The sequence below is a fragment of the Rhipicephalus microplus genome, chromosome X (assembly GCF_043290135.1).
Source record: "Rhipicephalus microplus isolate Deutch F79 chromosome X, USDA_Rmic, whole genome shotgun sequence".
NCBI lineage: Eukaryota > Metazoa > Arthropoda > Arachnida > Ixodida > Ixodidae > Rhipicephalus > Rhipicephalus microplus.
The window spans coordinates 192,339,669-192,366,231 of NC_134710.1; the positions used below are offsets into that span (position 1 = coordinate 192,339,669).

The following is a 26,563-nucleotide window of genomic DNA, read 5'->3' on the forward strand; positions in this document are numbered from 1 at the left end:
TGACTGACGCTCCGTGCCTTCCTCACCGCTCACTTAGTCCCTGGCCAGTAAGCCAGGAAAGCATCTGCATGATTAGTGTATGTGTAGCTCAGCGAAAGCTGTGAGAAAAGGGCTACATCCTTCTCCCACATTCATCTGCGGAAACAGACGGTGCCACGTCGGTTTCTAGGGTTCTCCCAATCTTGCACTGTATTGGGGCTGGAGGAACAGGAGCATCCCACTGATGCTTCCAGTTTGTTGGGAACGGGTCCGGCTCGTCTCAACTGGTAGCTGACCCTCGTTACCGGACTCATCTCTTGTAATTAGGAGACCTAATCTTGCAGGGCGGACAGAGGTTTGTTTACATGGCCTGAGCATCGAGAAGAAGAAGAAGAAGAAGAAGAAGAAGAAGAAGAAGAAGAAGAAGAAGAAGAAGAAGAAGAAGAAGAAGAAGAAGAAGAAGAAGAAGAAGAAGAAGAAGAAGAAGAAGAAGAAGAAGAAGAATGGAAGGAAAAGAGAGCAATGTGTAATAGCCTTTGGCATATATAGTCAGCCATCGAACAACCCTGAGGCACCCGGTGACCGCAGTTCCCGTCAATGGGATGGCTGGATGACTCGGTGGCGAGGATGAGAGTCAGAAAGGGTAAGGGGTAAAGGGGAGAGAAAAGTGTCGTTGACCTGCAGGGGGTGGCGGGTGCGCTCCCTGTTCCCCACTTTCACTGCTGTCAGAGTATAGACCATTTTATTGTGGACGCCATTATCCTCTCTGGCGGGCAGCGCCGTCACTGGTCTGGCAACCAACCGGAGCTTGCGATGCACTGCATTTATATAGGAGGTATTCGTACAGTTGCAGATGCAGCCAATTTTTCTCGTTTTGGCACGCTGAATTTCGTCTCAAAGTACGCAGTACATGTAGGAAATAGGTCTCTAAGATGTCCTGTAACATTGTCATCCATTCGAGGTCAAATATGATAACATACGACGGCGCGGACGCGTCGCAAGTGGTCAGCGTCGTATGTTTTCACTACTTTTTCTGTTCCAAAAACGTTAGAATATTTCTACCTGCTCCAGCAGGGCCAGCAAGTGCTGGCACCCTTTCAAGATAAAATGAATTTTTTTAACAATATCATTCAAGTTTATTTTTTCACTCGGCCTTTGTTTGTGCTGCCATAGCGTCTACCACCAGGAGTACGTGTGGTCATGCATGAGCGCACAGTTGCGATTTCGTGGAGATGACGGATTTGTTTCTTGTTCACAATCTGTTGTCTATCTTTTGCTCTACTTTTAATTGCACCTTATTACTCAATCGTTATTCTTCCCCAGGCGCAGAAAAAAACTACTACTGTTCATACGGATATGCTGGCACACAAAAAGCTATTAAGATGTTTAGTGCCAGCACGTTTCTTTTTCTTTTTTTAGACTCATGATATTTGAATAAATAGCGCTGGTGGTATAGTGAAGACAGTTTCTTCTGCCGATGAGGCCCCAAGAACGCCCGGGGTTTAGCTTGTGATTGACGTAAGAGCATAGGCGTGACTCCCGGCCGGGCAAGGGGGTGCTGCCCCCCCTTGCCCACTAAAAAAGGTAAGAGGGGCTGACTCCCCCCCCAGGCCTTCAGCGGTGGGCATTATCGGCTGCCCACTGAGATACGAAATGAGGCCCTTTTGCAACTTCGTTCTCAATGTGAACACGGCTCAAGACCCCTGAATGCCAATTCGAAGTGCACTCTGGAACAATACCTTGTTACGTACCGACAACGCGATCGTGAGTGGTGACCACGGCTTTCTGAAAGTCCGAACCGAATTCGGCTGTCGGGTAATGTCGTTTTTCTGCCTCTGAGTCGTAAATTTACAGTGTTTCATGCTTTGCGTCTTTCGAGGAATTTATATTAACCCGGTTGTGACCACATTTCACCGAATCAATGAAAATTTTGCTGCCAATAATTACACTGGCTGGAACACGTCCGAGTTATCTAGTTTTCCAAACTAAGAGGTGTCGAATTAACCAGATTCTACTATATTCTCGAAGTCTTATTACTGTTAAAATGAGCACACCGTCTAAAATTGAGGATTATCTGAAATGCTTAGCTTTGTCAACTACATAATTTGTTCAGAAAGTGCAAATGTAAGATAATAGAGAAGTGAGACGTTATTTGTACTCATCCTATTTACAATGATGAAATCAGACTCCAGTTTGCACGTACAATGGTCAGTCTAAAAAGAGCCGAAATCTGGCAAGCCTAGAGGAAGCATTTTGAGAACTTTTATTTTGATAATTTGCATTGATGGAATCAAAGCATTGATAACACTGCTAAAGTAACAATTCATGTAGATAATACGCCTTATCTTTGTGGAGATATTAAGTACAAACTTGACAACAAAAGCTAAAGAGAACCAAATTGGTATAATTTGTGTAAATTAAAACCACCAAAAATACCATGCAAAACTAATGCGGTATTTTTTTGTCTTAAATTGCCCTGTAAAACTATTTCGTATTGTGCAAAATCGGATGGCAAAGAAACACAAGTAGTGCGGGAACTTTCAACTATTGAGCACAATGATAATGCAGTCACATACGCCTTCGCAATTATGTGGTCTACCAGATCCTCATGGTATGCGCTGATAATTACATCAGAAGAACTAGATTGTGCGCCAATATGACATTACGAAAGCACCAGAGAAAATAGGAGCATTATCACCAATTAACAAACATGGCAGCCCACTGCACGGAGCATCAGTGCATGCTACTGTTTTGCAATTTTCCCGGTAACGCAGTTATAGGAATCCATTGCTACATTATTTTGAGTGATGTTGTCATAAACAAAACAACTTCTTGTGAACTACAAATATTACTCTGCCCCTGTACGACGGAGGGACGGAGAGAGAGCAGTTCCCTAGGTTTGTATATATATATATATATATATATATATACAACCCAAAAGAGTGGGGAAACCTAGCGCCCCCATTTGCGAAGCAGTTCGTATGCCACTGCGTAAGAGCCATTTTCGTGTTTATTTTTTAAAAATATTTTCTGTCTACCCATAGTACGGCTTTTGCAATGTATTGGCTGTCGTTCACAAACTTAGGCAGCAACAATATTGGCAGTTATAAGAAAAATAGACAACCGTAACAACATGTTTTAATGTTGCTTTGCTCTTAGAAGAGAATGGAATACGTTGTATATATCAATACGTGACGTGTCAGACATAGTTCTTGACCACGCAAAAAATGGTCTCCCTGAGGTAGTTATTCGAAACACGAAGTGACAGAACTTCCTTTTCTGAGTACTCGGCTTCCATATCGCACACCGTGCACGATCCATCCCGCAGTCTTACGGAAGTTGAACTCACGACAAGTATTCCACCTCGTGTTTCTCATATTAAATTCAGTGATTGTTCGGGTCTCCCAATGCGGGTGCACAGCACACAAAAACATCATGCCAGTTACCCCATGCGAGATGAGGGGTTTCTTGTTCGTATTAATACAACCACATCATCTTTATTGATCACCGTATTGAGCCAAGCTACGAACTACCACACCCATCATACAAAATATAATACTGAAACAAAGCAAAAAGAACACAGGTGGTTACGCCAGTGGTGCTTAGATGTTTTGCACTTTAAAGGTCGGGGCCGTACTTGACCGCTTGTGTTTGTTTGTTAATCTAACCATACCCAATTCTCAATTGGCCGAGTGGAATACTGGGTTTTACGGGTATATTACGGCACATGCCGAAAGAAAACTTGTCCCGTAACACAAACAATGCACCATGAAGCAACTGCAAACGCTGCGTGCTTTGTGATGCGTGCCGCATACTTATTCAGACGTCGCTTTTCTTTTTTTGTAGTTAGAAGAACAACAAAGATAGCAGAGTGGTTTCCGTTGACCTTTCGGTGGCTGAGATTGCAATAAAAGAGAATAAAATCTGCAGTTCAACCTAAAACCTGCAGAAATTGTTCAAAAACGTCACTCATCCAAACATCAACTTGTACACTCTGTGCTGTCAGCACGCTCCAGAAAGGAGAAAAACGCTGGTTGACAGTCTGGTTCTCCTCGCCCGATGGAACGGTCTACAGACTTTTCTAACGCGGGCGCCACCATATCGCCTGGCGGGTGGTGCCATCCCTGGTGTGGCAACCGCTGGCATGCAAAACTCAGCGTTTCTATGGAAAGTATTCGTACGATTGCAGTTGCGGTCGGCTTTTTTTCCTCCTGGCAGGCTAAATTTCATCTCAAATGGTGCAGTATAAGTAGAAAATGGGTCTGTGAGGAGGCCTGAAACATTGTAGTTTGTTGGGGTCAAATATGGTATTATGCGAGGGCGTGAATGTGTCGCAAGTAGTCGGTCTCGCATGTTTTCGCTGCTCTTTCTGTTGGAAAAATGTAAGAAAAATTAGAGGACTCTAAAGCTTCGCCTTTATTAGTTGAACGCGATGGCGACATCCTGTTTCTAGCGCATACTTCAAACACTTAGTAATGAAACTTTTTCGAATTTGCTATGCGCCCACTACGTAGCCTTAAGAGAATAGGCGCAGTAGTGTGTGTGCCTTTTATAGTGGGGTACCGGCTTTCAACCGCAGAGACATTATGGTAATCACCTATTCTGAAGACCATTGGCAAGAGATGCTTGCAAAAGGCATTACTTCTGCAATGTTTCATGTTTCATGGTGAAGCATGTATATAGAGGACGTGTGTATTTAAGAAGCATGAACACTACTTTCACTGCATTTCCAAGCAGGCTATGTTCTTATCACTGTTTTCAAAAGGAGGTGCGTGGCCGTGTGGTGGAACATCCGCTTGTTACGCAAACGACGCAGGTTCGAACTACACTTGTACCCAAAGAACCCTGGTTCAATCTCCACTGTGCCGCGGAATTTTTTATTCTTCATTCATTTTCTTTGCATCCTTCTCGATTTTTCGGTTACACATAAGATGATGATTTTTGCTCAATACCAATGCCGGAAAACCAATGCATACAATTGGCAAGCTTATACAAGATAACATTTTCCTACAAGTAAACGAGGCTAGAAATATTTTCGGTGCTGGTAGATAAAACAATGAATGTCTCCTAAACCGAGAAATGTTCGTTGTGCGTACGCTACGTCGATCTAACTACTTCAAGCATTCGGGAAGATTTTCTCTGCTTCGTGTTTCTAGCATAGCTGACACACTGAAAAGAGAGCTGCTGAACCTAGGCCTGCACTTGAACTTGGTGAGAGGCCATAGATGCGATGAAGCAGCAGCGATGAGTGGGGCATTCAACAGTGTTCATGCGCTCATCCGGAACGACTTTCCAATGACGTAAAAGCACTGCTCGTCGCATTCCCTGAACCTTCTGTTTAAGTGACGTCTCGGCTGTCCAAAACATTCGATAGTCTTTTGGCACCATTATTGAAGTGTGCACATTCTTTCGAGTGTCGTCCAAAAGGACAGCAGGCCTGAGAAAAGATCTAGAAGCATCTAAAAAATCATTCGGCTGGAGTCGCCGATATAGATAAACATGGTAGGTGAAACGTCAAGGTTCAGTTGCATTGTTTGGAGATGCGCTATCCAAGATAGTTCGCTCACTCGAAGAGTTTATGGACACCTTCCGTGACAAAGCAACGGCGTCCACCGCTCATTGCCTCTATCAGTGAATATCCTTGCCCAAGTTTCTTGTATGACCTGTCGTTAGTGAGGTATTCCTAGGCCTTCCATACCACTTGTCTCTGAATCTGCAGACTCCATGTATTGTTGACATAAGCGCCACCTTCGAGCACTTTGACTTGGTGCTGAATAAGCTGGAAGAGATGGGAGCTAACGCGGCGCAGAATTGCACAAAATATTATTTCTGTATACATGCCAAGACGCCAGCGGCGGAGTTCGGAGAGATGTGCTAGATTCCATGGGTGTACGAACAGAGAGATACCGGGCAAACTACGATTGTAGTTCCACGCAAGAGAAGTACAAGTGAGCCTCGTTCGTTTCGTACATATTAATGACCTGAATGTTTTTCTCTACAGGTGCCTTGCAAACCTTCGAAAAATACTGTAGAGGTAGCAGTTAGTGCTGCCAAAGCACGCCTCGAAAGGCGAGTTGAAATCTGTGCACCAGGCCTTTGATTTTTACCGAAGAGATATGCAACAGCTCATACCCTTACAAGAAAAAGTGAATGGGTAATCTGAAAAGCTAAATGGCAAGCCATGAAAGAGGACGAATTTTCCTGCTTTGCGACGAATGCTTTAGCTGGATGCGACAAAGCCTTCTTCCCGAACATTCACACACTCCTCGAAATATTCGCAACACTCCCATGGAGAACAGCTGTTGAAAATGCAGCTTCTAGACAATAAAAAGAGCAGAAAACGTTCTCGAGGAACCGGATGACTGAGGAGCGGGTTAATGATCAAGCCCTAATATACTTTCATCTAATGCAAGCAGTGTCGACAAAGTTATCACTGTGTTTATGAAGAAACCACGACGCATGAAAATTGTATTGTGAAGCACTCTCTTCGGCTAGGCTACATGTCCGTTTTTTTGCATTGTCCTTTACTATATACTAAAACCATTCATAATGTCATTCTTTTAAAATTGCTTGCTAAAATGACTGTTAACGTCTTCCCTTTCTTCTGTCCGGGAAGCATGGAAGCATCCGCGTTTTAGTTCTTGTTGTCCAATAAAACTGTTTTCCTGAATGTGTCTGTAACTTCTTCAAAAAATACCGCCACAAAATGGCTCCTGTTCTTTTCGAAGGCTAGTTGTTATTTTTTTTTTGCTGCCCATGCGTAAGTGGACAACAATTCTCTTGCGTTCCTCCCACTACTTTTTTTTTCACTCGTTTTCCTGTTACTGACTGTGTACTGATCTTCTTGGCCGAGATTATTTAGTACGAAATCATTTTCTGGTGCACTCCCACTGTAGATTTAAGGCAGTGTCGAAATTTGCTTTCCATTGCCGATTAACTCGCCTCTTCTGCGGCACGCCACTTGTTTTCGTTTTCTTGTGATAATTGAGCCCCTTCTGTATTCACGGGCAACATACTTTCCATTTGCCATGAAAATACTTTCTTTCGAACAATTAGGCCTTGCCTCTCCGTTTGTCTCCACCCCCCTCAAGAAAAACCTGCTACGTGCTGCAGTACGCTCGAACAGTGTTCTTTCAGGTATTTTATGAATACAATTATTTATCGTTGCGATGTCGAACGCTCCGTTCAGCCGACAGTGCGTCTAGATCACTTACAAATGAGAATGGCACCAGTATCGGTAGAAAAAGAGCAGTACAACATTGATTGCCATGCAATACATTGCGTTGGGCACGTCAAACACTAGTAAACATCGTTCCGCTGCGGTGTGCCTGAATGGCGGTGGTTCCGCGATGGCGACACAATTTTAAGTATAGGGGTTTCATTCAACGACGCATTACGACCATCTCGGTATAAAGAAAAACTTTATTTTCACTTAGACTATTCTTCCAGGTTTTCAAAGATGGAGATCTTCAAGGACAGCGGATATCAAGTAAGCTGAATTTTATTCGTGCTTTCACTAACAAGTGAAACGCTAACAAACGAAGAACAAAGCTTTAAGTTTTTTCATCTTGCGAAATCAACATGTTTTCGATGTGCGCAGTGTTCCGTAATGAAGACCTCATTAGCGTTAGTGCAACCAACGAGTGCTCATTGACTCTCCAAAGAACTAGCGGAATAAATGTTGTGATTCTGTCTCTCTTTCATCGTTTCTTTCTTTAGGTTTTGTTTAATACACGTACAGGGCATCTTTAAGTCGATTAGTACGTGGTTACATGGCTTGGTTTAGTCTCCAGATAATAAAAAATTGGCTGATCCCACGTACACTGGGAATCGATTATATGCGTAGCACAAATGAGAAAGGTTAATATGTTCCTTTAAAATCAGCACAATGTTACGAGGAGAACGTAAATTATGCTGTAACTGACTTCTGTGTCATGATTATCATGTTTGCGCCTGGAATTTTCGTTCGTCATCCATTTGGTACGTAATAGCAATTTGGTGCGTAATAACAAATTTCGTATAAGTGGAGCTAGTGGAATGGCTGCTAGCGGGCTTTGAGCGTAGATGTAGTCATGTTTTGCATGACACGTATGTCATGATTATGATGCTTGGACGTGTCATTTACTTTCGTCGTCCATTCACGTCCCGTAATACTAAATTTCGTATATGTGAAGCTGACGAAGCAGACGCGAGCGCATCATTAGTGTTGTATGAAGTCATGTTTTTACATGACATGCATATCATGGTTCGCCATGCAGTAATGTTATACCATACGAGTTTTGCGATATGTCATGTGAATGAAACCGCCGCAGGAGCAGCAAGACCATGACATGTAAATCCTGACATTCATCACATACATGTTATGATTTTCATCTTATGACAAACCAGTTATGTTGTCATACAGTCATTTTATGCCATACCAAAGTCTTTACGATATATTTAACCCCCGTTTGTTCCCTAATCCACTCTGCTCTCTTCTTGTCTCTTAAGGTTACACCTACCATTTTTCTTTCCATTGCTCGCTGCGTCATCCTCAATTTAAGCTGAACCCTCTTTTTAAGTCTCCAGGTTCCTGCTCCGTAGCTAAGTACAGGCAAGATACAGCTGTTATATACCTTACTCTTTGGGGAGAGTGGCAATCTACCTGTCATAATTTGAAAGTGCTTGCCAAATGTGCTCCACCCCATTCTTATTCTTCTCGTTTCTTCAATTTCGTGGTTCGGCTCTGTGGTTATTACCTGTCCTAAGTAGACATAGTCTTTTACAACTTGAAGTAAATTATTACCTATCTCGAAGCTCCGCACCCTTCCGTGGTTGTTGTACATTACATTCGTTTTCTCCAGAGTAATTTTAAGACCCACGTGTCTGCTCTCCTCGTCTAACTCCTTAATCTCAAGAGTTGCAATTCGTCCCCTGAGTTACTCAGCAATGCGATGTCATCGGCGAAGCGCAGGTTACTAAGGTACTGTCCATTAACTCTTATCGCTAACTGTTCCCATTCTAGGCTTCTGAAAACCTCCTGTAACCACACGGTAAATAGCATTGGCGAGATTATATCCCCCTGCCTTACGCCTTTCTTGATTGGTATTCTGTTGCTTTGTTTATGAAGCACTATGGTAGCAGTTGATCCCCTGTAGATTTCTTCCAGGATGTTTATATATGCTTCATCCACGCCCTGACTCTGCAGTATTTGCATGACTACTGATATTTTCACTGAATCAAACACCTTCTCGTAATCAACGAAGGCTATCTATAGTGGTTGGTTGTATTTTGAGCATTTCTCTATTACTTGCTTGATAGTACGAATATGGTCGATTGTTGAGTAGCCTGTTCGAAATCCTGCTTGTTTCTTTGGTTGCTTGAAATCTGTTTTCTTAACTCTGTTAGCGATTACCTTTGTAAATAGCTTGTTTACTACGGAGAGCAAGCTGATCGCCTGTAATTCTTCAAGTCCTTGTCATCTCCTTTATTTTGTATTAAGATCATGTTAGCATTCCTCTAAGACTCTGGTACAACTCCCGTCAGGGCGCACCTCGTAAACAGGATGGCTAATTTTTCCAACACAATCTGTCCTCCATCTTTCAGCAGATCAAATGTTGCCGATCCTCACCAGCAGCTTTGCCTCTTTGCATGCTCTCCAAGATGTTTCTTATTTACTGTTATTTATTTCTTGCTATTGGTTACGGACACCAGCGGCGGCGGCGGACAACTACGGCACCACACGTGACCTGTGTTCTGATCTCACGACAGCTTTCGCTGCAAAACAGCCGAAAAGTGGTGATGCCTGTGCAGCCGTTGAGGTGTACCAATGAAAATCAAGGTATCTCTGCAGCAATCGTCAACATGAATTTCATCGGTTCTCGTTGCCTCTGTACAACGTATGCAGTGTTCCGAATACCCTAGCGCCACGTATCCTAGAACTGCACATGTTTTTGTACTTCGTGAGTTTCCAAACACTCATATAGAAAGCAGAAAAGCAACGACTGGGTCGAGCACTGTCAAGTAAAGAAAGCGTTTCTCTCATAGTAATAATTGCTGGGGTTCAGCGTCCCAAAACCACGATACGATTTTGAGGAACGCTGGAGTGGAGGATGCTGGAAATTTTGAGCACCTTGATTTTTCTAACGTGAACCGAAATGTAAACACACCGGCATGACACACCGGCCGCGCATGGCAAGCGAGAGGAGAGTGATGTCAGGGCGCACTCTGTGGGCAGCGTGGCCTCAACGAGCAGCTGTAGCGTGACATATTTGGGACCAGCCCAACATCTGCAGCGAGGGAAACGCGTTGCGGCACGTTAGTACGAACAAACGGAGCGGCAGCGTTACACAGGCTAGTCAAAGAGGTTCTTCGTATCTAAATTATACTAACAGTTGTGGTTTTACGTCTCAAAACTACGATATCATTGTTAGAGACGCCATAGTGTAGGGCTCCGGGTATTCCGACCATCTGCTTTTCTTTAACCGTGCGCTCACATCGCACAACACACGGACCTCTACCACTTCGCCTACATCTAAATGTGGCCGCCGGAGCCGGTATGAAACACGCGACCATCGGGTCAACAGCGCAGAGACAAAATTATTAGCATGAAGCAACACGCACTCTGTTTATTCTCTTCGTCCTCCTCTGCTTCGTTCTTACTAGACATGCGCAGATTTTTCAGGTTTGGGATGATGCGATAAATCTGACGGTTGCAATAACGAATGCAGAAAAAGAGAGGAAGAAGGAGAGGGGGAGATGTGATAAAGACAGAAAGAAGACAAAGAAAAAAGTTCTTTGCGAATGGAAATTTCTTGGCAAGATTTGAACCAGCGTACTCGAGATGTCAAGGCGCGCGTTGTAGCCACTCTGTTTTGATTGATTGATATGTGGGGTTTAACGTCCCAAGACCATCATATGATTATAAGAGACGCCGTAGTGAAGGGCTCCGGAAATTTCGACTACCTGGGGTTCCTTAACGTGCACCCAAGTCTGAGCACACGGGCCTACAACATTTCCGCCTCCATCGAAAATGCAGCCGCCGCAGCCGGGATTTGATCCCGCGACCTGTGGGTCAGCAGAGGAGTCCCTTAGCCACTATAACACCACGGTGGGGCAGCCACTCTGTTTTATATGCAAGCTTGCAGTGTGTGGCGTAGCCCTGTATAGTACAGTTTAGCAAAGATAAGTGAAAGGAATCCGAGTATTGAGAGAAGAAACGGGAGAGTGAGGAGGGGGCAAGCATGGTGGTGGTAGTGGTTAGAAGATGAGAAGAGGCACCTAATTTCTGCAACCCGGTCGGGAGCACGGCGCAGTGCCTAGGGGCAAGGATGAAAGGAAAGAGTAATGCATAGCATAGGAAGAAAGAGGAGAAAATAAACAGAGAGAAAAAAGTGAAGGAAAACAGAAAAAGAGAGAGTGAAAACATACAGACAGAGAGGGACATAGAAAGAATGCGGTATTGAGAAATAAAGAGAGAGAATGACAGGGCCGAAAAAGAAAAAAAAGCGTATAAAGCAAGAGTTTCACAGAACGCATTTTCAACAATACGGTTTAGTATTCTACCGCCCATGACATTTCATGTTCAAGCATGAAACGCCAGGGCAGTTATTAACCACTGTATTGACCTACCACGATGTTACGATGTGGTATAATACTGTGGTATAACAGTACTAAAATATAAAACGCTCCCCCTTTCAGAGTAAAGAACAGCGAATACTTTGCACGACGCTTGAAAAACTTGTCCTGAATGCTATATGTCGTGAATGCTATAGTCTTATATATTGCTGTAATAGCAGTATTTTTATTATGCTGTATTTTTTCATTTAAACGCTTTATTAACACGTGTTTAAGTTGTCTTCCACAGTAAGTACACTGTTGTTCGTATGTTTGTTTCGTTATTAAAGGTGAAAGTATCTGCTGCCGCACAGTAAATTGAACGGGCCTTAGGCACTTACGCTCATAGTCTTGCAGGTTGGACCTATACTAATCCCGCACTTTTGCGTTTGATATATCCGAAATTCAGACGTCAAACGCATGCGTGCTTTGAGCAGACCCTGCCAGTTTAGATCCCATGCTCTGGTGGTGCCCTGCAGTACGGGTTGGCGAAGACGTTATATCGTTCAAGTGAGATACTGCACTCACCAGCCCAAATTTGATGACACAACTGTGGGCAGTCAAGAGGCCCACTATCTGGCGGAGAGGCTAAGCTTATTTGTTTCGACGTGGGTGGGGCTCGCTACGTGCTATAGTTCAGGCCCCGACAGACCTAAATAAAGTTTTTCCATGCGATACCCTAATTAGCCATCAAGGCTATGTGTCCGAACAGCATTGTGTATATTATGATCAGTTATTCAATAATATAAAATATTATAAAGAAAAAAACGAAAGGCTTGCGCAGAAGGCGCAGCACAGGCATAGCGAAAGCTAGAAGAGCGGCATTTCAGAGCCTTTTCGATACACTCATTGAATAACTGCTGTAAGCACATTTGCTTCATACCTACTACCAGATCAAAAATAAAAAATTTCGTGTAATAGGCTGCCATTCGCTATGCTATTTTACGTCATTCTTCTGAGAAGCGTGGTGTCCGCTGAACACCGTAAGGAAGCTTGTGCCAATTGTTCAAGCATTAGATGATGACGATTAGAAATTGTGGCTGAAGTGGGTATATGCCACAGTTGATAGGTGAAGAAAAACAAGCTTTTGTAATAGTTTGGAGCATTGAATGACCCACTCATTACGCTATTCTGGTTATCCTTTCACCGTGTTAAAACGCTTTATAACTCGTATTAACGTGATTGCTTTCCCGACATCAAGCCTGCCTAAGGCAACTTTGCCAACAACGTCAACAACAGGTCCCCAACACCGGCGTGACACAATGGTGAAATATTGAGTTTGCACCCAGCGGACCCAGGTTCAAGCCCCACTGTGTCATTGGTGCTAGTTTTTTTCTAATTTAGTGCGTTGTGGTTACGAACAGCGGTGGCAGACAACTACGGCAGCGCGTGACCGGAGTTTCGATCTCATAACTGCTTTCGCTGTGAAACACAACTTCCGCATAACCATTTGTTCTGAATCATCGGAAGGAGGAGGGAGGTGGTCATTCAGGCTTTGCGTTCCGATGGGGGTAGACCGACCAGCCGGGGGGGGGGGGGGGCGATATAGCTTGACTGATTCAATGACCAATCCTTGTCGAGCACTTTGTCCAACTGGGGAATAAGTTGTAGAGGTGGTAGGAACGTGCCGAAAGCGGTGACTATACTGGTTTTAAACCTTAGTCACCGATGAGTTTGCCAAACGACAGTGAGCCAATCTATAGAGCTCAAAGGCCTTGTAAAAGACGACCTCGAGGGCAAAGGCACCGTTGTTTCAAAGGTATTAAAACAAGGACAGGAGTCATTTTCCTTGCAAAACGGAATGCTACTAAAGAAAAATCTTTCGCCACTTCGGCCTTACTACCTCGTCGTATTAGCTTCAACTTTACGTACAGAAGTTCTGAATGCTCTGCATGACGATTGACATTATTTATTAGGTACCTCAATTGACATAAGATGGAATGACATCAGGGGGGTATATGCATCAGTAGGTTAACAATAATTCATTTCAACACACAAAGAGCGGTAAACGTCGTCATTACATCGTATTTTTTTCAATATCTGACGGAACAAAACTCCACTCGCTCATGGTCCTATGAAAGAACGAATAATGAAAACTGTCACATTTAAAGAAAAATAGAAGAGCTTTCAATCCATAGTGCCTTCTACGCGAAATATTTTTTGGCAATGGCATGTATTTGTTCCTGCCTGTGCCTGTTCTTGAATAATAAACGCTGTGAAAAAAATTTGAGTATCGGGACCTTTATTCTGTCTTTTAATTCCTGCCAGTGAAATGCGCGCCTGATTTCAGTGATGCTGAGGCAACTGCTGTATATTCCCAAGACAAATAGGAAAGCCCTATTTTTAAATTTTTTTAGTAGGTGGACTAAATGACGAGTATGGGGATGCCATTTGATGCACGCGTGATCAAGTACTGAACGGGCGTGAGCGAAATATAGCCATTCCTTCACATGTTTGGGTCATTGCCGGAAATTTCGACGTTGGAGGCTCAATTTGCGGGCTCCTTCGTTTGTTATCTCATGTATAGTGCTCAACTCTCATGTCTATTACGGTGGAGCGTCGCGCTCGGAACAAAACGAGCAACATCTGCAGCCTCAAATCCGTCACATCTGAGCATGCGCGGCGCCAGTGATGGAACAGCTATTCTACAGTGCTAAGAAAAGTGCAACAGAACTCTATACTTAGAAATAGCACAGAATCCTAGCATGCAATGACAAAATTCCTTTCAAAAGCGGATGCCGGGCCATTTCCAATCGTAAATTTGCTTAAACACGTGATAAAGAAATCAATAAAAGAAAAAAAAAAGAAGTTGTCTGAGGTGCTGCCTCACTGGCGACCACCTGCCGGTAATGCATTTTCTCAGCAGAGCAGGATTGGCCACCCTGGTGCAGTACTTGGCCACTACCTCACTTATGAAAGTACCAATCAACCCTTGGCCCTCAGCCCCGCGGCTGCGAAGCAACTGTCCGAATCGGTGGTCAGACTTGGAACGCAGCAGAGGGTGCTAAGAACCTGTGGTCGGCCACCATCGAAATCTGAACTTGGCTGCGTTCAACGCTAGAACGCTATATGATACGGTAATCATGTTTAAATATAATGATCATTACATGCGTGTCATGTAAAACATAACTACATGCTACACTCATATTGCACTCGCAGCCGTTTCACTAGCTTCACATATACCAAATTTGGTATTACTTGACGTGATTGGATGACGAATGTATATGACTGGGGCAAACATGGCAATGATGACATGCGGGTCATGTAGGAACAAGGCTACATACCACGCTCATGATGCACTCGTGGCCGTTTCGCTAGCTTCACATGTACCAAATTTGGTATTAGGTGATGTGAATAGACGACAAAGGTAAATCACACGTAAAAACATGATAATCATAAGGTGCGTGCTATGACTTCGTGCTAGGCGTCTCTCATCATCGTATGGTGGTTTTGGGACGTTAAACTCCATATATCATCAATCAATGACTTCGTGCTATGCTCATTGCACGCTTGCGGCCGTTCGGTATTACCAAATACCAAATTCGGTATTACGTGAAATACCAAATTCGGTATTATACCAAATTCGGTATTACGTGATGTGAATGAACGAAGAACACAAATGTCAAGCGCAAACGTGATAATCATGACATGAAAGTTATGTACGGCATCATTTACATTCCACGCTCATGGTGCGCTTGCAGCCGGTTCGCTAGCTTAATATACACCTTAATATGCATCGAGTGACGTCACTATATTGCGAACATGAAATACATGACCTAACATGCGAATCACGACAAGCAACGTTAGTGGTACCGTCGTTAAGCGACTCTAAACAACAAACATCTATGTTATCTGGATACACGAGTGCGCATAACATTTCTACTTGTGTTTAATGTGTGCTACGTCCATCCAATGGCGGCCTGTCCAGACCCCGGAGAGGCCACTATTAATATTTGAGCTTGTCTTGCATCAACACTAGAATTCCATCTAGTGAAGCTAGTCTAGTTGTGTTATTTGAGGAATCGCAGGGAGGTAAATGGGATCTAATGAGACAGCGAAGTTGGGAGGACAAGTGAGGCTTAGACAGTGCTGACGAAGAACACATTTTGTGCTACCTTCGATTTGTTGAGAAAAGAGAAGTAGGGGTGGGGTATGTTATACACAAGACCATTACTACAGAGGAATACTGTGGCATCAGTGAGAGGGTGGCAAGTATCATTATTAAGTTGAGCAAAAGGTACAAGATGAAGGTTGTACAGGCCTACGCGTCTACATCGAACCATGATGATCATTAGGTTGAGCTCTTCTACGAAGACGTAGAATAAGCGATTAATTGTGATATATACTATTGCGATAGACGACCTAAATCCAAAAGTAGAAAATAAACAGGCTGGAGACCATACAAAGGTAAAATACAGCATTGGCTTTAGAAACGCCAGAGGGAAGTTACGAGTAGAATTCGCAGATCGTAATAATTTACGTACCTTAAATACCTCTTTCAAAAAACAGGCTTAACCTAAGTGGAAGTGGTGAAGTCCTAATGACGAAAATAGAAATAAATATGCTTCATTCTATTTGCACACCCAGTCACTGCACAGAATGTAGAAGTAGTTAGCAAGATACAATGCAGTGACCATATATAGATACATGAGCTCGTATTCCCCCAGATTTAAGAAAGCCAAGACAAAAACTAATATGCAAGAAGCCAATCAGTGAACTGGCGATGAGAGGAAAAAAAGAACTTCAAAAATTTCAAGCCAATCAGCTTACTGTTTGTGCTCCATGAATTATTTACAGAAGTAACGGCTAATAAAATTAAACTGACATTGGCATTCAATCAACCAAATGACCAAGCAGAATTTCGTACAGGCTACTCCATAATAGACCATATTCCTTCTATAAATCATGTGATAGAAAAATTCACAGAACATAAGCAACCCCTATACATAGCTTTCATAGATTATGAAAAGGTGCTCGACTCAGCCGAGCCACCGGCAGTAATAAAGGCACTAAGGAATCAGGCCATCTACGAAGCTGACATAAACATACTGGAAGAACTCTACCGTGGATCTACAGCCACCACAGTTCTCCATAAAAAAAAGGGCCAGAATCCTAATAACGAAAGGTGGAAGGCTGGGAAACACGATCTCTCCAATACAATTCACCACGTTTTTACAAAAGGTTTTCAGGGCCATAGATTACGAAGAGCTAGGGATACGAGTTAAGGAAAAGTATCTCAGTAACCTGCGATTCACTGATGACATTGCCTCGCTGAGTAACTCAGGGTGCAAATTACACCTCATGATTACTAAATCAGACACGGTAAGCAGAAGAGTTCGTCTAAAAATGAATGTGCCCATAAAGTTATGTGCAACAGTCTCGGCAGAAAGCAGCACTTGGCAATAGGTGGAGAAATGCTGAAAGTCGTAAAGGAATATGTCTACTTAGGGTAGGTAGTAACCGCGGAACCCAACCATGAGAGTAAAATAACCAGGAGAATAAAGATGGAGTGGATCACATTCAGCAAGTGTTCACAAATCATGAATGATAATCTGCCAATAACCCTCAAGAGGAAGGTATATAACAGTTGCATATTCCCGGTACTTAGCTTAGGAGCAGAAACCTGGAGGTTTATGAATAGGGTTCAGCTTAAATTGAGAATGACGCAGCGAGTGGCAGAAAGGAAAATGATATGTGTATCCTTAAGAGACAAGACAATAGCTGAGTGGGTCAGCAAACAAACCGGGGTTACGGTAGCTGAAATAAAAAAGAAGAAATAAACATATGGGCCCGAAACGTAGCGCGTAGGCAGGATAACGGCTGGTAATTCAGGGTAACTGACTGGATTCCTATAGAAGGCAAACGCACGAAGGGAAGATAGAAAGTTAGGTGGGCCAATTGGAACAAAAGTTCGGAAGTATAAGGTGGCAGTAGAAAGCACAAGAACGGGGTGATTGCGGGATCATGCGAGAGGCCTGTGCCCTGAACTGGACGCAGTCAGGCTGCTGAATATATATATATATATATATATATATATATATATATATATATATATATATATATATATATATATATATATATATATATATATATCCAGCGAGTGTCTTCTGTGAATCCAGTGATGAATAGAAATTGGCTTGAGCGGACAAACGTGCGAAAACTTTTATTGCTCCTACGTTTCGGCCGGGGTCCGGCCTTCGTCAGGGAACGACCCTTCGTCCCTGACGAAGGCCGGACCCCAGCCGAAACGTAGGAGCAATAAAAGTTTTCGCACCTTTGTCCGCTCAAGCCAATTTCTATATATATATATATAGCCGGGGTTCCCATCAACCTGGAACTTCGCAATCGGACGCTACCCTCACCGTTCACCATGACTGCTCCTGGCCCTTCTCAAGCTGCCTTACCAACGACAGTCTACTGTACTGGCGTGCCTCGGCAACGCGACCCACCAATTTTTTGCGGCAACGACGAACAAGACGTCGAGGACTGGCTCGTCGAGTACGAAATCGTAAGCGCTTCCAACAAGTGGAACGCCTGCGACCAGCTCACAAACGTGCGCTTTTACCTCAATGATGTGGCCAGCCTCTGGTTCAAGAACCACGAAGGCGAAATCACCAACTGGTCCGCCTTCAAGACCACCATCGCCGCGGTCTTCGGTCGTCCCGCCGTGCGCCGGCTTCGTGCGGAACAGCGTCTCCGTAGTCGAATCCAGCGCAGGGATGAGACCTTTACAAGTTACATTGAAGATGTCTTGTCTCTTTGCAAGCGCGTCGATGAATCTCTAACCGAACGCGACAAAATTAAGCAAATCATCAAAGGAGTTGACGACGATACCTTCCAGATGCTCGTCGCTCGGAATCCACAGACCATCACCGATGTTGTCCAGCTCTGTCAGGAGTACAACGAGTTGCGTAAGCAGCGTGTCTCGACGCGCAGGGCCGCTGAAGATACGGCTGAAGTTTCCGCCCTCGTGCACGATGTCGCTGCTGATCACACCGTCTTACTGCCCCACATCAAACAGTTCATTCGTGAAGAAGTTGCGCGTCAGCTTTCTCTTGTGGCCGAAGCATCCGCGCCAGTGACATCGTTAGACCCACGTCTACGCCAGGTCATTGAGACACAGGTCACGCAGGCACTGCCACCATCGCCATCTGTCCCTACGCCGCTTACCTACGCTGCCGTCGTTGCTAGACCCCCAGCCCCACCTGTCTCTGGCGCATACAGGGGCACCGGGTCCTCCTACCCTACGACGCTGCCTACATACCCAGCACCTCCACCACTTAAAATAGAGGTGTTGTACGTCGAGAAAGGTTCAGACGCAGCTTGGCAAAATGAGCTTTAACAGGCAGGTCTGGCTAATGGCGAACGGCGTGCGCGAGCTACTACTGCAGCCACCGATCATCGTCGTCTTCTTCATTGCCAGCAGAGCGTCCGTTATTCAGATTCATTAATTCATTACAATATATATATATATATATATATATATATATATATATATATATATATATATATATATATATATATATATATATATATATATATATATATATTCACATTTGCATCTTCATTTATACTGATACATTAACTAACTAACCAAGTAAGACAGACAAGGACACCTTCATTACCACACACACAAGAAAAAAAAAGAAATGTCCGCCAGTGTTGCAGGGGTTGTCGTTATCATGCATAAGGCTTGTTAAGCATTGGCGCATTGCGCACGTACTACATGTTTACCTGAGATTCTCGCATGAACAACAAGGTGGCCGTAAACTTCTTTGTTTCGCTTCTTAACTAGACATTTGAATTTTATTCGCTACGTAGACACTCGTATAAGACACAATGGCACGGCGTGACATTTTTTATCATCTACCTTTGCGACAGGACTTAAGAAAATTTATTGCTGCTTCTCTCAACTGCACGTCAAGCGCATTATACCATTACATTGCACTCCTTTTTGTAGAGCATTATCAAAAACGCCCCAATGCCTCAGAAACCTTCTTTTCTCATTTAAATCCCGCGCGTGCTGTCCTACTTTGCTAAACCTTTCGCTGCAACAAAATATGGAGCAAGCTGCAAGACGAATGGATGTTCGTCGCGTCGAGTTCTGGTGCAACGTAGCACAGGCAGCTTAAAACTCGTCGAGACGTGCCTGTACGAGGCGATCATCATATATTCACTTGGAAAAACGAAAACAAAACATGGCTGAAGGTGGGAAAGAACGGGTGTAGCAGATGTTTGACCTTAATCCCTCTACTTCCTTCGTACTTCGTGCGCGTAGGCGCAACATAAACTGCGAAAAACTCCGAGCCATACATCGAAGTGGCAGCGCAATCAGCCGACGTCCCTGTAAATCATATTGATTCCTACATATCTAATGTTTTCGACGAAGTAAAAACGTTTTGCGCTTCTTCTGGCCCATAAACAAAATAAAAGCGTGTCATACCACAGGTTCGCGATAAATCCGGCTTACCGGATTTCTCTGAAGCGCACTGGAGTCAAGTCGTACGTGCGTTTATTTTTCACTCCAATCCCGCGAAAGTACAGCTGGTGCCGAAAGAAATTGTACCCACAATAGCTAAAAAAACAAAACAAGTGACACTCGGGTAAGCGCTTCGCTGAAAACAACACAACGAAGCACTTAGTCCGCGACAAACTGTGCAGACGCAACTGTACGTGAGCCACAGCTGCATATTACAAAGGAGGCTACAGCAGCCGCTATTGGATATTCTCAGCATGAACCAGATTGAGGAATGCCCCCGCTGCGAAGTTCCCTATCACTTTTTGTGAACCTGACAACTCAGACTGTCAACGTAATAATGACATTTTCCGCGTTCTTAGCCGTTTTTCACTGACGGCTCGCCGGAGCTGCACCCGATTTCACGCATAACTCAATTCTGTCTGAATTGATACATGTTGCAGGCTATTGCATTTCTTATTTCGCACAAGTTCAAAGGAGCACTAAAATATTATTTACTCGTGTGATTTTTGCGTTAACTAGTAGCTACCAATACCTTAATAGCGATTCACGACCTATAAGGTAACTGACAGATGAATAACTGACATTTTTCGTTGATTTATATCACTGGTATCTAGCAGGACCCAAAACGGCCGGCAATCCCGCCACTTTTAGGGCTGGAAGCAGTGGCGCTACTTCGCAGTCACCGCCACAGCTGACCACTTCTGACCCCTTCTGACCAGAGAAAAGAGTGTTGTCAGGCTCAGCTGATGCACAAGCATTTCATCTGCTTGGCGCACACATTCACTCCAGCCTTGTCACCGGCCTTGACGTGATTGCCGTACAGAATGTCGACTATGAGTGAATACGACAGTATGAAGCCTGGAATTGCCGCGTTCACGACGTCACAAATCAATTTTGCTTCGATCAACCCTTTGCTAAGGTGACTGCCCTACCTTTGCAGCACAGCGATTCCAAAATGGACGATTTTCCAAGCAGCACTATAGAGGATGCATGTTTCGGCCTTGGTCACTCGTGCGTCTAAATTAGCTATATTGGAGCGTTTTTGGCATGCACAGCATTCAAGTGTACGCAAATGGGTCAATGGAACATCGGTATAGGGAATGCGCACCAGCGGAGCGAATACGTTCCCTGTCATGGCCGGGCTAGACTGCACCTGCACGTGCTTCTTTTCCCTGCTTGCCAGGTTCTTTTTTTGCGCCTCCAGATGGCCCCACCTATTCGGCTTCTCGTAGTGGCGGCGACAGTGACCCACCCACAAACATTGATTGATATGTGGGGTTCAACGTCCCTAAACCACCATATGATTATGAGAGGCGCCATAGTGGAGGGCTCCGCAAATTTCGACCACCTGGTGTTCTTTACGTGCACCCAAATATGAGCACACAGGCCTACAACATTTCTTCCTCATCGGAAATGCGGACGCCGCAGCCGGGATTCAATCCCGCGACCTGTGGCTCAGCAGCCGAGTACCTCAGCCACTAGACCACCGTGGCGGGGCACCCGCAAAGAAGTCTATGAATGAACTAACATGCATAGGTAACAATACCTGTGTGTTACTTGCTAGCAATAATATCTGTCTATATGCTACTCCACTTCCATAGCTTGCGGTCGTGTTGGCGTGTAACATACGTGTAACAAAAACACAACCTCACTGCACCTTTTCAACGCTTCGTCAAACGACTGCAACTCACAATGGTTCTCCAACATGGTGACTGAGAAGCACAGGTTGATTCATGCTCATTTCATTCGCCGATCTTTTACGTGTAGTTTATATCTCGCTAATTTAACGAAATTATTCAAAGCGGTGCGACAAAGATCAGACATGACGAGTTGCTAGGCTTCCGCGCCAGTCAGCGCCACGATAAGAACACTCGGATCGTAGACGTCATCGCTACTAGCTCATCGTTACTCAGGACGGTATGTGTAGAGTGTATCACACCGAACACGTAGCACTACTGTCGATGTAGCAGTGGCTCTTCATTTTTAATAAGCTCTCGTACGCTGTTTGCTGTTGAAATAAAGTAACTTCCAGACGACGGACGCGGTTCGAATTTGGCCAAGAGGACCTACACACACCGAGCAATCAAATGAAGGGCACATCTCCATTCTGAAATTTGTTGTGAGTGATCTTTTGAAGAAAAGGGCCACTGGTTTGACATTTGTATAGGGTCCCTCCACGGCTACCCAGAATAAACCTTGAAAAGAATTTACGGTATGAAATGTCGTCATTCAATTGCACTGAAGAATTCTCCCTGCAGACCTCTTTTCCACTCCAGCCCCCTCCCTCCTACCCCGGCCTTTTAAGGGAGAGCTAAATTGTTTTTATCTCAGTCGGCGTGAATGTCCTTTTTAGTTAGACATGCGTTTGGACAACTTAGCTCATACTTGAGGCGCAACAACAGAGCGGTAAAGAAACGGGCAAGCAAACAATACACACACTGCAGGACTGCTTTTCTCAACCGTTTACAAGACGCAACAGAAAGAAAAATTGCAGGGGCTATTCATATTCGTGAGTTCATGAGCACCCTCGAGGGTCCAAAGTCATGTTGCATCGGGGCATGAGAGAAGAGCCGCACTGTGGTGCTTGGGGGGGGGGGGGGGGCGGAGTGCTGCTGGGCTTGAGGGGAGACAAGTACTCCTGTTTCACCGACTAGCGACACGTGTACTCAAGTCCGGTTATAAATGCGTCAGTGACCCTTCTATAGTGATATGTGCACAAGAGAATCGCCTGATTAAAACGTCATCAGTAGAGTTGCATTCTTGAACGTGGTAATCGTGTGCACCTAACATTTGACATTGTTCTTCGTGCATGGTGGTATAATTTTGGTTTAACCAACGATGTTTACTGTTTACTGAGGCAGCTCCTTGTTGCGTGGGTGACTCTTTTTTTCTGTTTACTGACGCGGTTTCTTGTTGTTTAAGCTTTGTTTGTGGTTTCTGTTGTGTTTTCTTTCGAAAACGTTGTGAATTGCAGATGTTCTAATCAATAATTTTTTACTTTTGCGTTTGTTTGCTTCCTACATCAGCCCTGCCGCGGTGGTCTAGTGGTTAAGGTACTCGGCTGCTGACCCGCAGGTCGCGGAATCAAATCCCGGCGGCGGCGGCATTTCCAATGGAGGCGGGAATGTTGTAGGCCCGTGTGCTCAGATTTGGGTGCACTTTAAAGAACCCCAGGTGGTCGAAATTTCCGGTGCCCTCCACTACAGCGTCTCTCATAATCGTATGGTGGTTTTGGGACGTTAAAACCCACATATCAATCAATTGCTTCTTACATCAGCAGCTTCTTCCTTGGTTGGTGATGGTTTCTTTAGCCTCAGTGGTACTTCTTTCCTACAAAGCTTTTGATGTTACTGCTGTAGTGAGTTTGCGCACGTGCATGTTTAGGCAAATTTAAAGTATGTGTCATGTAGTGTGATAATATTATACATTGTTAATTGTTTTTGGGCGCTATCAAGCTTTGTCCACATTTGTGCGTAGCCACTGTCGAGTGTTTACGTTGAGATATTGACACTTTGGTTATCAGGTGGCTGTATCACAAATATGATCACCCTTGCTGGTTGTTGGTATAAATTTTCATGTTGCTACAATAAACATCAGTTGCAAGTTGCCCGCCCGTCCTGTTTGTCTCTTGTTTGCATTCTTGTCTGTTGAGCATTCCTTTGTTTTGCATGTGTACACGTCTCTTTCATTTAATTTGAATAATGCCACATCACAACGCTAACACTGTCGGGTGGTACTTACGGCCCAGGAAAAGGTAACCGAGGAATCTGAAACTCGCCATTCCACCTCCGAGTATACAATGTACTCAAGTCCCCATTTTCACTAGAGGGTTGTAGGCACTATACTCGGCAATGGTGGTTCAGAGTCTTGAAATATACAGATCTCTTTCTAACGTACCTTAGCGGTTGGAAACCTATAATCTCTCAAGAGATTTTGCACCAGCCTGAGGATTCTCGCTTGCACGTGTGGTCATCAAAAAACAATAAAACTCGACCGTAACTTTCGTCCGGGATGGTAACATGTTGCCACGAGTTTGAAATGGCATCGAAGACTCGGAACCTTTCCTGATTCAAAGACGATAAACCTGCTGAAATAAATATGCTCGGCGGCTTATTTGTTTAAATATGCTCGAGAGAGAAGCTGGACGGCTTCACCTCCACCAGCATATATAAGATTACGTTCTCGAGATGCACAAACAGATTCAAATGACGTTGAAATTGTGTGTCCCTTCGCACACGAAGTGAAAAGGCGGTCGCGTCTTCAGAATTGCCAAGAAATGAATCAAAGACGGTGGCACTTCGAATGTGTACACTGACACGACTTAGCAGAAAGAAGGCAGGCTGTGGGATTTGTTGAAGAACGCAACGCAGCCTTCGCTGCTTAGGTTTAAGGATTATCCCTTGCAAGATAATTTCCCATGCACGACCTGCTCCCAAAAATGTGCACCGTTCGTTCCGGATTAAGGGTGCTGCCGCGAAACATTGAAACATGCAAAAAAAAGGAGAAACTTTGTGGGCCAAGACAACGGAAAAGGCAGAAAAGTGAGTGCATTTGGGAGCATGTTTAAGCAGAAGGGCTCTGAGCTAAGGCAAACATTTTCTGACTTCCTCATGCTTGTGCAAGCGTAGCTGCGATGCCGAGGTTGTGCGGATTATGCGTAGCGTCGTTACGACAGAGCGTCATTAATCGTGAATCATTAAGAAATAATTAGGGAAACTGTGTGACATTGTCGCGAGCATGAGAATGCTTTGTCCCTGATGGGGAAAAGACCCCTTTTTATGCTTTAGGTTGCCGCTTTGTGTTGGAAGAGCAGACTCGTCCACGCTAAAGTAGTCGTCACGCAGATGCTGGCAGAATGAACGGCAGTCGTGGCAGGACCACGTGATCGGTGCGGCCATTTGGAAGTGGCACGAAACAACGGCTCGAAGCAGTGTCCATTAGTTATGATGGACCCGATTTGCGAGTCCATCAGTGCCTTCGGGCGGTCTTTGCCGGTGTACTCTGAGAGCTATAAAGCTGAACTCTGCAGAGCTACATACGAAGAGTTTACCGAATTTAAGAGACATTTGGGCTAATTGGTTCATGACTATAAGCAGAAAAACAGTGCCAGAAGACAAGACTGAACGAAAGAACACCGTCGACAGCGCTGATAAACAATCAAGTGTTTGTTATTTTAGGTGGAATATATAAGCGACCATTTTTGCAAAGACAAAAAAAAAAGAAAACGCCAGGCCTGCGCGTAAGGTGCCGTACAGTCACAGCGAAAGCTAAAAAAGCGGCCTTTCGGAGCATTTTCTAAACACTCATTGGGTTACTGCTGCAAGCACACTTGCTAGATGCGCCCTATGGCATTAGTAATAAAAATTTTAGGGTAGTAGGCCCGCATTCGCTATGCTATTTTTCGTCATTCTTTTGACAAGCATGGTATCCGCTAAACAATTATGAGGAATTTTGTGCCAATTGTTCGTGCAGTGGCTGACGACGATGAAGAATTATGCCTAAAGTGGGTGTGCGCCACAGTAAATAGCTGAACAAAAACAAGAATTGTAATGGGTTGCAGCATTGGACGATCCACTCGTTACTCTATTCGCATTGTGTGACGACTGCAGTTGTTCTTCCGCTGTTTTAAAACGCTTTATAAGTAGTATTAACGCGATTGCTTCCTCGACATTAGGCCTACCGAAGTAAGGCAAGTTTGCCAACAACTCCCAAGCAGCGGCGTGGCTTGGTGGTAGAATAATAGGCTCGCACTCAGTGGACCCGGGTTAGAGCCCCACTGTGCCAGTAACCAAGTTTTTTTTCTAGTTTCGGGCGATGTGATTACGGATACCGGCGGCGGACAACTACAGTGGCGCGGGTGAACCAAGTTGTGATCTGATAACAGTTTTCACTGTAAAAATAAGGAAAAGAAACCAGCATGCAAAGCAGTACAGCAAGCAACAATATACCCAGCTGCGAGGAAATGAAGAAGGATGCGCCCTCTCTGCTCCGGTGACCTCACTCAAACCAGATCGTACCGGAGCAAATACATTCGTTTTCCACAGTTTTCCTCCGGTGATCAGCGGACAAAGGAAACCGGAGGAAAACGGGGCCATTCCGTCGATTATGCTCAAGTGTTTTCTCCAGAAATGCTCCGACGCATCGCTTTTGCCTCAGTGGATACTCCTCAATTGCTCCGGGTCATCGGTCACTGGAATTCATTGGCTGTTCGAGGAGTGACGTAGGCAGCCTCGCCGCCGGGAGGCCGTTCCCCACAATCGAACATGGCGCAGATCAAGCCGGTGCAGTGAGGATTGTGCGAAGCGTTCGGTCGCGTTGGAGAAAAAGAAATCGTTTTGAGCACCTTCTGGATATCAAGGGCGACAAGCAGCAAAGAAGGTTATGACCGACAGAAGGGAGTTGTGCGAACGGTAATCGTGTGATGGTTCCTGGCAGTGAACGACACATTGTGATCTCGCGAGTGTTGAGAGACCCGGCAGTTGCTGGTGTGGCGAGAAAATGGTGAATGAG

At 44.5% G+C, this 26,563-nt stretch overlaps 1 long non-coding RNA gene across 1 annotated transcript in view; it reads right to left on the reverse strand.

Annotated features, from left to right (window-relative positions):
• The window catches only part of LOC142777056 (uncharacterized), a 370,328-nt gene that overhangs the window by 313,081 nt on the left and 30,684 nt on the right, over window positions 1–26,563 (reverse strand). The window lies entirely within an intron of this gene.